Source organism: Martes martes, assembly GCF_963455335.1.
Source record: "Martes martes genome assembly, chromosome: 1".
In the NCBI taxonomy this organism is placed as follows: Eukaryota; Metazoa; Chordata; class Mammalia; order Carnivora; family Mustelidae; genus Martes; species Martes martes.
Genome location: NC_137888.1, coordinates 164286658 through 164300380, shown reverse-complemented (window position 1 = coordinate 164300380; position 13723 = coordinate 164286658). Strand labels below are relative to the sequence as shown.

Genomic DNA, 13723 nt, shown 5'->3' with positions numbered 1-13723 from the left:
CAGTGTTCCAAAATTTCTGGGACACAGCACAAGCAGTTCTAAGAAGGGTGTTTATAGCAGTACAGGCTTACCTCAAGAAATAAGAAAAATCACAAACAGTACAACCGTACACCTAAAGAAAAACTAGAAAAAGAAGAACAAAGTCCAAAGTTAGTAGAAGGAAGGAAATAATAAAGAGCAGAAATAAACTGAGACAAAGAAAATAGAAAAGACGTATAAAAGACTGAAAAATTATATTCCAGGGGCACCTGGGTGGCTCAGTGGGTTAAGGTCTCTGCCTTCAGCTCGGGTCGTGGTCCCGGGGTCCTGGGATCGAGCCCCACATCAGGCTCTCTGCTCGGCGGGGAGCCTGCTTCCTCCTGCCTCTCTACTTGTGGTCTCTGTCTGTCAAATAAATGAATAAAATCTTTAAAAAAAAATTATATTCCAACAAATTTGACAACCTAGAAGAAACGGATAAATTCCCAGAAATATATAATCTTAGAAAACCAAATCAGGAAGAAACAGAAAATCTGAACAGAACATATTTCTAGTAATGAAATCAGTAAGAAAAAAGCTTTTAAACAAAAAGTTCAGGACCCAATGCCTTCACAGGTGAATTCTACCAAACATTTATTTTTTATTCAAGATTTATTTATTTATTTAAGAGCACAAGCACACAAGCGGGAGAGGGAGAGAGAATCTAAAGCAGACTCTGTGCTCAGCACGGAGCCTAGTGCAGGGCTCAGTCTCACGACCCCAAGATCACAACCTGAGCTGAAACCAAGAATCAGACACGCAACAAACAGACTGCACCACCCAGATGCCCCAGATTCTACCAAACATTTAAAGAAGACTAACCTATCCTTCTCAAACTATTTCAGAAAACTGAAGAAAAAGGAATGCTTCCAAATTCATTTCATGAGGCCAGCATACCAATACCAAAACCAAAGTCAATACCCACCCAACCCCCCCAAAAAAGAAAAAGAAAAAGAAAGAAAGAAAGATAATTATAGGCTAATATCCCCAATAAACATGGCTACAAAATACTCAATAAAATATAAGCAAACCAAATTCAACAATATATTGAAAGGATCATTCACCATGATCAAGTGGAATTTATTTCAGAGAGGCCAGGATGGTTCAATATCTGCAACTATCTGATACACCACATTAATCAATGATAAAAATCATGATCATTTCAAAAGATGCAGAAAAGGCATTTAACGATTCAACATACATTATGATTAAAAATTTTAAAAACTCTCAATAATGTGGGTACAGAGGAAATATACCTTAACATAATAAAGGCCATATACGACACCCACTGCTAACATGATACTCAACAGTAAAAAGGTGAAAGCTTTTAAGACCAGGAACAAGACAATGATGTCCACTCTAATCACTTTTTATTCAACATAGTACTGCAAGTTCTAGCCACAGCAATGAGACAAGAAATAAAAGGCATCCAAATTCCTAAGGAAGAAGTAAAACTGTCACTATTTGCAAATGAGATGATACTATATTTAGAAAACCCTAAAGACCACCAAAAAAAACTTAGAATGAATTCAGTAAAGCTTCAGGATACAAAAATCAATCTATAAAAATCTGTTGCAGTTCTATACACTAATAACAAGCTAGCAGAAAGAGAAATTAGGAAAATAATCCCATTTACAATTGCATTAAAAAGAATAAAATACCCAGTGGTGTACCTGGGTAGTTCAGTTTGTTGAGTACCAGACTCTTGGTTTTGGCTCAGGTTATGGTCTATGGGTCATGGGATCGAGCCCTGCATCAGGCTCCATGCTTTGAGAATCTCTCCCTTTCCTACTGCTCAGCCATGTGCACTCTCTAATTCTCTAAATCTTTTTAACAAAGATTTTAAGAATAAAATACCTAGGAATAAATTTAATCAAGGGGGTGAAAGACCTGTACTCTGAAAACTATCAGGACACTGAAGAAAGAAGATGAAGACAATCAATAAATGAAAAAAATACACCACACTCATAGATTGGAAGAATATTGTTAAATATTGTTAAAATGCCCATTGCCTAATCTAATCTGTAGATTACAGATCAGTAATCTACAGTTTCAGTGCAACTCCTAACAAAATACCAATAGTATTTTTCACGGAACCAGAACAAATAATCCTACAATTTATATGAAACCACAAAAGATTCCAAATAGCCAAAGCAATCTTGAGAAAGAAAAGGCTGGAACCATCGCAATCCTAGATTTTAAGATATACTACAAAGCTATAATAATCAAAGCGGTATGGCACTGGCACAGAACACACACATACACACACACACACAGTTTGATGGAACAGAACAGAACTCCCAGAAACAAACCCACACTTATACTGGCAATCTACAACAAAGGAAACAAGAATATATAATAGTGAAAAGACAGTCTCTTCAGTAAGTTTTGCTGGGAAAACTGGACATCTATATGTAGAAGAGTGAAATAACTTTCTTTTACCACATGCAGAGATACACACAAAAATTCAAATTGGATTGAAGACCTAAATATAAGCCCTGAAACTACAGAACTTTTAAAAGAAAACATAGGCAGTAAATTCTTGGAATTTGGCCTTAGCAATGCTTTTTGGAACTGTCTCCTCAGGCAAGGGCAACAAAAGCAAGAATAAACAACTGGGTCATATCAAACTAAAAAGTTTTTGCATAGCCGAAGAAACTGTCAACAAAATGAAAAGGCAGGGGCGCCTGGGTGGCTCAGTGGGTTAAAGCCTCTGCTTTCAGCTCAGGTCATGATCCCAGGGTCCTGGGATAGAGCCCCGCATCGGGCTCTCTGCTCCGCGGGAAGCCTGCTTCCTCCTCTCTCTCTCTGCCTGCCTCTCTGCCTATTTGTGATCTCTGTCAAATAAATAAATAAAATCTTAAAAAAAAAATTAAAAAAAAAAAAAGAAAAGGCAACTTAATAAATGGGAGAAGGTATCTGCAAACAATGTATCCAATAAGGGGTCAATATCCAAAATACATAAAGAACTCCTAGAATTCAACAGCAAAAAATAAATAAATAAACAAAATCTTTAAAAAAAAAAAAAAAGATTGTTGGGTGTTTTTTTTTTATTTGACAGAGATGACAAGTAGGCGAGAAGCAGGCTCCCCGTTGAGCAGAGAGCCCAACGCGGGGCTCGATCCCAGGACCCCAGGATCACTACCTGAGCCGAAGGCAGAGGCTTTAACCCACTGAGCCACCCAGGCACCCTGTAAAAAAAACCCAATAATCTGATTTTAAAAAGGACCCGAAGACATCTCTTAAAAAGGAAAAAAAAAAAAGGCAAAAACAGAAAAACACCATACAGATACCCAATGGACACATGAAAAGATACTCAACATCACTAATCACCAGAGAAATGCAAATCACAATCACAATGAGATTATCAGCTCAAAACTCAGAATGGCTAGCGTACATATAAGAAACCATATTTTATATATATATGTATATGTATACGTGTGTGTGTGTGTGTATTTAATAACCAAGGGCTGGTGAAACCATGAAGAAAAGAGAAACTCTGTGCACTGCTGGTGGAAATATAAACTGGTACAGCCACTATATAAACAGTATGGAAGTTCCTCAAAAAAGTAAAAAATAGATGATGATCCACATGATCCAGTAATTCCACTTCTGGGTATTTATCCAAAGAAAACAAAAATGCTAATTTGAAAAGATATATGCACCCCTATGTTCACCGCAGCATTATTTACAATAGCCAAGATATGCAAGCAACCCCAAGCGTCCACCAACAGATGAAAGGATAAAGATGTGGTATGTGAACACACACACACAGGAATACTACTCAGCCATAAAAAAGAGATATCTTGCCAATTTGTGACAACATGGATGCATGTGACAACATGGATGGACTAGAGGGCAGTAATTAAATAAGTTAGAGAAAGACATATACTGTACAATTTCACTTAAACATGGACTCCAAAAAACAAAACAAAAACAGGAACAGATTCTATATACAAAAAAACAAACTAGTCATTTCCAGAGGGGAAATGGTAGGATGGTGGTGGTAGAATGGGGAGTGGTAGAATGGGCCAAACAGGTGAAAGGCATTAAGAGGTAGAAAGTTTGTTATAAAATAAGTAAGTCACAAGAAATAAAAGTACAGCATTAGGGAATACCGTTAATAATACTGTAATAACTTTGGTGACGGGTGGTAACTACACTTACCATGGTAAACATTTTGTAATGAATATAAATGTCCATTCACTATGCTATAACACCTGAAACTAATATATTCTATGTCAATTACACTTCAATTAAATATTTTTTTTAATTTTTTTTTAAAGATTTTATTTATTTGACAGAAATCAGAGCTAGGCAGAGAGGCAGACAGAGACAGGGGGAAGCAGGCTCCTGCTGAGCAGAGAGCCCGATGCGGGGCTCGATCCCAGGACCCCGAGATCACGACCTGAGCCGAAGGCAGAGGCTTAAACCACTGAGCCACCCAGGCGCCCCTCAATTAAATATTTTTAAAAATAAAAAGAATTTAACCAGGGACGCCTGGGTGGCTCAGTGGGTTAAAGCCTCTGCCTTCGGCTCAGGTCATAATCTCAGGGTCCTGGGATCGAGCCCCGCATTGGGCTCTCTACTCAGCGGGGAGCCTGCTTCCTCCTCTCTCTCTCTGCTTGCCTCTCTGCCTACTTGTGATCTCTGTCTGTCAAATAAATAAATAAAATCTTAAAAAAAAAAAAAAAGAATTTAACCAGACTTTATTTTCTAGGAAAAACACTATGAAAAGTTATTTAAAATCCCACTTTGTTTTGCCCAAGAAAGCTTTTTAAAAAGAAAACTTTTAAGTTTTAAATAGGGAGTATTTTAGGGGTGCCTGGGTGGCTCAGTCATTGAGCATCTGCCTTTGACTCAGGTCATGATCCCAGAGTCCTGGGATCAAGTCCCACAACAGGCTCCCTGCTCAGTGGAGAGCCTGCTTCTCCCTCTCCCTGGGCCGCTCCCCCTGCTTGGCTCGCTCTCCCTTTAGTGGTCTCTCTCTGTCAAATAAATAAATAAAACCTTAAAAAAAAAAAAAAAACTGGGAGTAGTTTATACACTTTTACATTTAAGGGGGGAAAAGTATCCGGTTTCACTGTTAAAATGGTAAGTTATTCTCCATAATGTGAGAATGAGGCCAATGTCATGTTATCTTGTCAGCAATAAATTTTTAAAAATACTTAAAGGACTATAAGGGCACCTGGGTGGATCAGTTTGTTGAGTGTCCAACTCTTGATTCTGACTTGGGTCATGATCTCAGGGTCATGGGACTGAGCCCCACATCAGGGTCCTCAGTCAGCAGGGAGTCTGCTAGAGATTCTCTCTCCCTGTCCCTCTCCAAAACAAATAAATTAAAAAAAATAATAATAAAGGACTATACATGTTTAGTGTCAAAAGTAAAACACAAAAAAAGATAAAATTGTTCATAATGCATTTCTTGGTATTTATGCAAATTTTTCAACTCTTACTAAAAGTATGTTGTTTAAAAGAGGATTTAAGTACACCATTTGAAGATAACTTTGGTAACAAAGAGTTTATATGGAATCTAATTTCAAAAGCTTATTTCTGTCCAATGATTAAATAAATGTTTTTTCAGATAACTTTCTTCATATGTACAGAATAGAAGCTTTTTTATCACAGAAGTTCCCTGACCTTAAACACTTATTTGGTGAAACAGCCTGAACCCTCTTTGTGGTATAACTAAAATAGCACCAATATGGTTTCAAGAAGGGACAGAAGCAGTACCTTTTTTTTTTTTTAAGGACTTTAAGTAATCTGTACACACCCAATGTGGGGCTTGAACCCACAACCCCAGAATCAACTGAGCCAGCAAGGCACCCCAAGATCAGTGCCTTTACAGCCAGATTCTTCAGAGAAGAGACTTCAAAAACTCAAGGCTTTTTTTTTTTTTTTCTAGACTGTAACTCAGTACTTTTTCAACCTATGGGGTATGTTCCATTAGTCGTCAAGAAATCATTTTGGTGAGTTATGACCAGCTTTCTTCAAAAATAAGAACAGAATGTATCACACATAGTACAGATAAGTACTATTTTGAGAAATCTTTGATTCAGGTACACGCACATTATAAAAACATACATTTTGGGGTGCTTGCCTGGCTCAGAGAAGCAGGCAACTCCCGACCTCGGGATTGTAAATTCGAGCCCCACGTAGGGTGTGGTGATTACTTCAATAAAAAAAAAAATTTTTTTTAAGTACTGTTTAGTGTGGACCACTAAGTTTGAAAGCCCAGAATCCGTAGACCACCTTAAATCAATTTCTCTAAATGTATTAACCCACAAAATACATCTTCTTACCCTTGAATGAATGATCACTTTTTAAAGGATCCCTCTAATCTTAAAGTGTCTTTCTTAGCCCTCCCAATGAACTATGTGCTACCTTACATTTCATTTAGAAATAGCTTTCCTACTTCATGTAATTCTTCCTGTTTTCATGTACTTCATTGCTATGTGTACTCAAAAAACTTAGTATATTAAATTTTCATTCTTTTCTCACTTTTGGTCATTTTGTGACTTTATCACTCAAATTTACTGTGACGATATCTACTTTAATGGATACACAGACAGTAATCTGAGACCATTCTCCAATGCTGATTGGGTACATGGTTGACCAACTTTTAAGCAATATGCCATTTTTGGGGGGGGGCGGGGACAGGGAGAAAGAGAATCCCAAGCAGGCTACATGTCCAGTGTGGAGCCCAATATGGGGCTCAATTTCACCACCCTGAGATCACGATCTGAGTGGAAACCAAGAATCAGGCACTTAATCAACTGAGCCACTCAGGCACCCCAATAATATGTTTTTTTTTTAAGATTTTATTTATTTGACAGAGAGAGAGAGATCACAAATAGGCAGAGCAGAAGACAGAGAGAGGGGGAAGCAGGCCCTCTGCTGAGCCAAGAGCCCAATGTGGGGCTCAATCCCAGGACCCTGAGATCATGACCTGAGCCGAAGGCAGAGGCCTAACCCACTGAGCCACTCAGGTGCCCCTAATATGCCATTTTTAAGGCATGGAAGATATATACTCATGGTTCTTACACTATATAGTCTTTTAGTAAATTACTGAATTTCTAATATTCATCTCTCTCTAAAATTAGCCCTTCCTCTACATTCTCATTTATCACTTCTTATAATGATCTTTGTTGTCATGAGGCCTTCCGTTTCCTGCCTGCTGAGATGATGTTTTTTTCACCTTTCAAAGAAAACACCAAATGAGAGTGTGGTGTTAACTATTTCACTGAATTTACTGTAGATTGCTTCCCCAATTTAAATCCTTCTCCAGAGCACATACAACAAAGATTATACTTATTTACAATCTTGCAATTTAAAAAAAAAGTCTCTTCTGGATTGTTTCAGAGATTGCAGTCCTTGTACAGTATGAAAATCTTAAAATGTATAAAGATGGTTTCCAGAAGTCTTTGAGGGCAGCCCTTCACAAGAATTTTATTCTCAAAGCCTCTATTGAGGCTTTGGTCCTTAATATTCTTTAGGCAAGCACCTGAAATTCTCCCTCATAAAGCCTCTCTTCTTTACTCCCTAATCATAAAGAATTTACTATTCCCTTTTTTCATAGTCATATTATTTAAATAAATATTAATAGCACTTCCCCTCTTGTACTATACTTATTTACATGTCTGCCTCCCTACCCACCTATAAGCTCCTTAAAGACAGAATGCATGCCTTCTCTGTTCTCCCAGAACTTAGCAGGACACCTGACCCACAGGAATTACTCAACCAAGACTTCAAAACCAATGGATGGTAGTTAGAGAATCTAAAATTTATGCAAATTAAGGAAACAATGGCTATTTATGAGATATAATATAAAATTAGAACCAAAAACAAGCATTCATGAAAAACAAACATATTTAACAAGGCCTGTTATAGTTATCTGAACAGTAACAGTATTAGTTTGCTCTCTACTTTGCCACATGCCAAAACTCACTAGTAACAAGATACACACACATCAAATATTTCTAAAATTTCTAAAAATTCTATAGCAAATAAGCAGCAGCAATAAAGATAATGATGATACTGGTTAATAGCTATTGAGTTCTTTACATTTCAGTGTGTACAACACTATTAAGAACATACAGCATTATGTATAATATGTAGCTCTTTACATTTCAATATGTACGTAGTAAGTATCAGTTCTTTACATCCCATATCATTTAATCCTCCCAACAACTCTGAGAGAAACTATTATCCTGATTTTGAAGGACCAAAAAGGTTAAATGAAATTGTCTAAGGTTACAGAGAGAGCCAAGAGTATTCAGAAAATATCTAAGGTCAAACTCACAACGTTTACCAGGACTTTATCACACCATCATTCTTTGTTCTTAAGGCAGATAAGATCAGTTCATTTGTCAGACAAGCTCTTCCTCAGATGAGGTGCCAGATTTCAACCTTGTGGCTGCCTGCTCTAGCTTCCTGATAGCTGGCTTTTTCCTTCTACTCTGGTAACTTATCTTTATTTTTACAATAAAAATTAAATTTGGACAGGGAAGATAAAAGTTTTCCATAATCTTACTCATCCTAACACATTCTTTGGATATTATCTTCTAAGAGTAGAAACACAATACATAAATATCAGTTCAAAATCTACCTCCCACCTTTTATTAGCTGTGTGGACTTTGTCAAAATGCTTAACTTCTCCCACACCATTTTCACTCAACCATTCATGCAATAAACATTACTGAACACCCACTACATACCAGGTGCTTCTCTAGTAGCTGAGGTTAACTCAGTGAATGAGTGACAAAGATCCCTGGTATTAGAAGTATATCATCCATCAGAGAGACACATAGTAAAATAAATTAGATAATATAATAGTGGGTTATAATCACTGCTGGGGGAATAGAGGCAAGCTGCAATTTATAATGGTCAGAGTAGGCCTCAATGAGGAGGTAACAGCTAAGCCAAGACTTGGAAGTCAGGGAGTTTGATTTGCAGACAGCTGGAAGAACATTCAGGGTACAGGGAACAGCCAGAGAAAACCGTAAAGCAGGAGTGTCCTGTGTACAAAGAACAGCAAAGATATCCTAAAATTCAGTGAAGTCAAAGTACAGTTGAAGGGATGGGGGACAATGCAGATAACATACTACCTTATAGGTCTCTGTAAGGACTTTATTTTTACTGGGTGAAATGCAAAGCCACTGAAAGGTTCTGAACAGAGAAGGCACACCGTCTGCCTTAGGTGTTAAACAACTACTCCAGCTGCTACACTGCGAATTAACTACACAAGCAGTAGGTTCATAATTATGGAGATCAGAAGATGCTTGAGCTGAAGAATTAACTGTAAAAGAAGATAATAATACTTACTTCAATGAGTTGTTATGAAAGCACTTAACACTGTGCCTTGCACATAGTAAATGATAAAGCTTCTGCCTTACCTAAGGATACACACCATAGGAAATGAGAGAGGGCAGAAATTCAGCCCATGCTTCACTTGCTAAGCAATGTGCCTGGTATTCAGATAGCATCAGCCTAGAGGAAAGGGATTCTCCTTATTCATACAGAGGAGGCAGCCCTGCTATATGAGCTATGGACCTTTTACTATTTAGCAATAGTGCCTTGGAGCTAGTAATGGCCTTAATCTTTGTCCATATATATGCACAACTGCATTTTTTATCCAAATCCTGTGCTACGTTATTCTCTTTCCAATCTAATTTTAAATATTTGATAATCATATCTGTAATGATACTCCATTGTGTTGGATGTAATTCTTACTATTCTTAAGTCACATATTTTTTCAAATTTTAAAATCTCTGAAAACAGAGCCCATCTTACAAACAATAGTGTACCTTATTTGTCCTAACTGTGAACTTGAAATAAACACTTTCACATATATAGGTATTTTGTCTAACACCCCAGGAATGGAATTACTAAGTAAAAAAGAATGACGTATGAGTGCTGCTACTGTCATATTTTTAGTATTTTAAAACTGGCCTTGAGTGACTTTGTTTTTAAGCTAAGTTTATTTTCTAAAGGAATTGGCCACTATTTTGTCGTATCAACTTTTTTTTCGTCAGGGGAGGTTTAACCCGGAAAAGGAGAGTTGTGATGCTACATCAACTTCTTAGAAGTGACAAAAGCTTCTAAAAGTTTAGAAAGGGTAAAGATAAAGATTGATAAAACCAGTATCAGTAGGTGAAATATTTGTAAGAATTTCATACTAGGTCAGCTTTCCATCAACAAGTGTTGAGTGAGATTATTTCGTACTTTTTCATACTCCTTCAAAGAAAAGTAGAACTCAATAGCCTAGTCCCCAAAGAGCTCTCTGAAACCCTTCTAATAAGACGGGTTTATTCCTGGAAAAGGTAAAAGGGAAGTTCTCTAGAGTGGGAGATGCCGGGTACAGGTGAAAGCATGCATGCCATTCTTTTTTTTTTTTTTAAAGCAATTTTTTTTTAAATTTTTATTTGACAGAGAGAGAAATCACAAGTAGACAGAGAGGCAGGCAAAGAGAGGGAGAAGCAGGCTCCCCACTAAGCAGAGAGCCCGATGCGGGGCTCAATCCCAGGACCCTGAGATCATGACCTGAGCCGAAGGCAGAGGCTTAACCCACTGAGCCACCCAGGTGCCCCATGCATGCCATTCTGAAAACAATGCTAACTCAATACAGAGACCAACAGCTTCCTCCATAGCTGGGCAACAAGGTCCAATGAAACTGAAATGAGTTCCCCTACTTTACAATGAAACTCAAAGACAACACGCATAACCCACTGCCCTCAAAGATTTCAATCAGCTGTTTAATCCTATCCTTTTAAAAATAAAAATACAGACTACTAAAGATTACCAGACATTTCAGGAAAGCCTCTAACATGTATGAAAAAGACCAAAACACAACAGAGAAAAAACCCACAACTAAATGACTTAAGCTATCAGATTAACTGGAGTTATCAAAATTGAGCTGATCAAATGCCTTGCACATTAAATTTTACAATGGGAGACCAGAAGATCCTATGAACTTCTACAGAAAAAAAATACTAAGGATCAGGAATAAGAATGGCTTCAGGGGAGCCTAGCTGACTCAATCAGTGGAACACATGTCTCTTGATCTTGGGGTCATGGGTTTCAAGCCCCATGCTGGGTGTAGAGATTACTTAAAAAATCTTTTACTTATTTTTTTTTAATTGTGTTTATTTTTGCGAGAGAGAAAGAGAGAGAGAGAAGAATGTGTGCATGTGCACATAAAGAGTTGAGAGGGGCAGATGGAGGAACAGACTCCCCACCAAGCCTGGGAGCCTAATGTGAGACTCGATCCCAGGACCCTGGGATCCTGACCTGAGCGGAAGGCAGACACTTAACTTACTGAGCCACCCAGGTGCCCTAAAAGCTTTTTAAAAAGGAAGAAAAGAATGGCTTCAAATTTCCCAACACTGGAAGACATAATGTAACAAAGCCTTCTAAATTCTAAAGGAAAATTATCTCTAAGTTAAAATAACCAGCCAAACTATCAATAAAAGAAAGCTATTTTCAGATATTCAAAATTACAAAATGTTTACTCTTCATGATCCTTTTCTCAAGGAATTTGTTAGATAAGTAATAGTAAATCAACAAAGAGAAAAAGTTGAGATCTAGGAAATGGCATCCACAAAGGAAATGGAATCCCCAGGAGGTCAGTGGAGGAGGAAATCCCTAGATAACAATTGTGTATCAGGGACAAGAAGCCATAATTACGGGGCACCTGAATAGCTCAGTCAGTTAAGCATCTGCCTTCAGCTCAGGTCATGATCTCAGGGTCTTGAAACGGAGGCCCCCCCACCCTTGTCAGGCTCCCTGCTCAGCAGGTTATTTGTCTTTCCCTCTCGCCCTGCCCTTACCCCCACCCCAAACTCACTCACTCTCTCTTAAATAAATAAAATCTTTAAAAAAAAAAAAAAGAAGAAGAAGAAGAAGCCATAATTACATAATTAGCAAGCTCAAACAACCACCAATAGCTCTCAACCATATGATGGCTTTTTTTCTTTTCTTCAGAGAATTGACAGAGAAAAAGTAGGGGGAAAGTTCACATTTTTAAAGTTTTACATGATCCTATATCCCTTTAAGCACACTTTTTTTTTTTTTAAGATTTTATTTATTTATTAGAGAGATAGAGAGCACAAGTAGGCAGAGCAGCAGGCAGAAGGAGAGGGAGAAGCACGCTCTCTGCTGAGCAGGGAGCCTGATGCGGGACTCCATCCCAGGACCCTGGGATCATGATCTGAACCAAAGGCAGCCGCTCAACGACTGAGCCACCCAGGTGCCCCTAAGAACACTCTTATGGAGGAGGTAGTGAGACCTGTGCTGGGTCTTAAGATACTCTAGGTAGTTGAACAACATGAATAAAAGGGTCTTAACAGCATAGGGTTTCCCAAAGCATGGCCTATATTATTGTTCACAGTTTATAAAATTATTTTAGGAAACTTGTGGACATGACAGAACAGATAAAGATCATGATAAGGAAAAAGTCTCAGTTTGGTATCTTTAATACTTCTTTAACACTTCCTAATTTTTTTAATAAAAAAGAATTTAAAAAAGATTTCCAACTCAAAGCCACTGACAGATCATCTATCTAACTAAAAATTAACACTGTTGTTTCTTTAATCTAGTACTATGTGTGATTCTTATTCTCCTAGCAGCTTCTTCTGGCTTCATTTTGACTATGTATTTGGAAAAGTGCTTTTAACACATTTCTCCCCATTTTTGTGAAAAGAAATCAATATGCGACACTGAGTCACATCCATTCACCCTCAATGCATCACTACATCTCCAGCAAAGAAACTTCCACCTTCTTAGCCTCTTTACTCAGGATGGTATCATTCAACCCTTAACTCTGTAACTCAACTGCGCCAAACTACTTTCACCTTTTTAAGTTAAAATTCTTTAAAAAAAAATACTATATTTACTATGGTATATGTTTATTAAGAATTTAAACTGTTTTTTTGAACTATGCTAATATTTGTTAGAATTTACATTTATATTAGGAGTCTTAAATTGAATAGATGTTAGGTGATGTGTCCTCATTTTACCTACAAGCCCTGTTATTTTTGGTATATGATTTGACAAAATGTATGGATTTTCAGGAACATTTATCACATTGTGGCAGGAATGCCTATATGGGTTTTCTATATATGGTAGTGTTTTAAAGTTCCCTTTAAGAAATAAATGTACTGGGGCGCCTGGGTGGCTCAGTGGGTTAAAGCCTCTGCTTTCGGCTCAGGTCATGATCTCAGGGTCCTGGGATCAAGCCCGGCATCAGGCGCTCTGCTCAGTGGAGAGCCTGTTTCCTCCTTCTCCCCTCTCTCTCTCTCTCTCTCTCTCTCTGCCTGCCTCTCTCCCTACTTGTGATCTATGTCTATCAAATAAAAAAAATCTTAAAAAAAAAGAAATGTACTATAAATGTACTTAATTTTTAAACATGAGCTATTTAAAATAAAATATTAAGTAATACTATAGATGATTCTCTGTTCTAGGAAAAGGAAGGTAGTACAGGAATAACTAAAATTAGTAAAACACTAGTCTAGCAAAGGCAATATATTTTTTGTTTATTGAAGTATATTTGAAATACCATATTAATTTCAGGTATACAACATAGTAATTCATAATTTATATACATTATGAAATGATCACTGTGTAAGATTATTTACAGTCTGTCACCATCCATAGTTTTTACAATATTACTGACTATATTCCCTATACTATACATTACATCCCATGT

General features: G+C 37.4%; 1 protein-coding gene across 7 annotated transcripts in view; it reads right to left on the bottom strand.

Annotated features, from left to right (window-relative positions):
* RAF1 (Raf-1 proto-oncogene, serine/threonine kinase) overlaps positions 1-13723 on the bottom strand; it is an 84041-nt gene that overhangs the window by 40884 nt on the left and 29434 nt on the right. For 3 of the 7 annotated variants that reach the window (XM_080814758.1, XM_080814756.1, XM_080814760.1), the window contains 2 exons: positions 249-384; positions 72-123 (listed from right to left, as the gene is read on the bottom strand). The exons of 3 other annotated variants lie outside the window; for them this stretch is intronic. The gene's annotated coding sequence lies outside the window, so the exon portion shown is untranslated. The remainder of the gene's footprint in view (positions 1-71; positions 124-248; positions 385-13723) is intronic. One more of the 7 variants, XM_080814759.1, reaches the window with a different exon arrangement.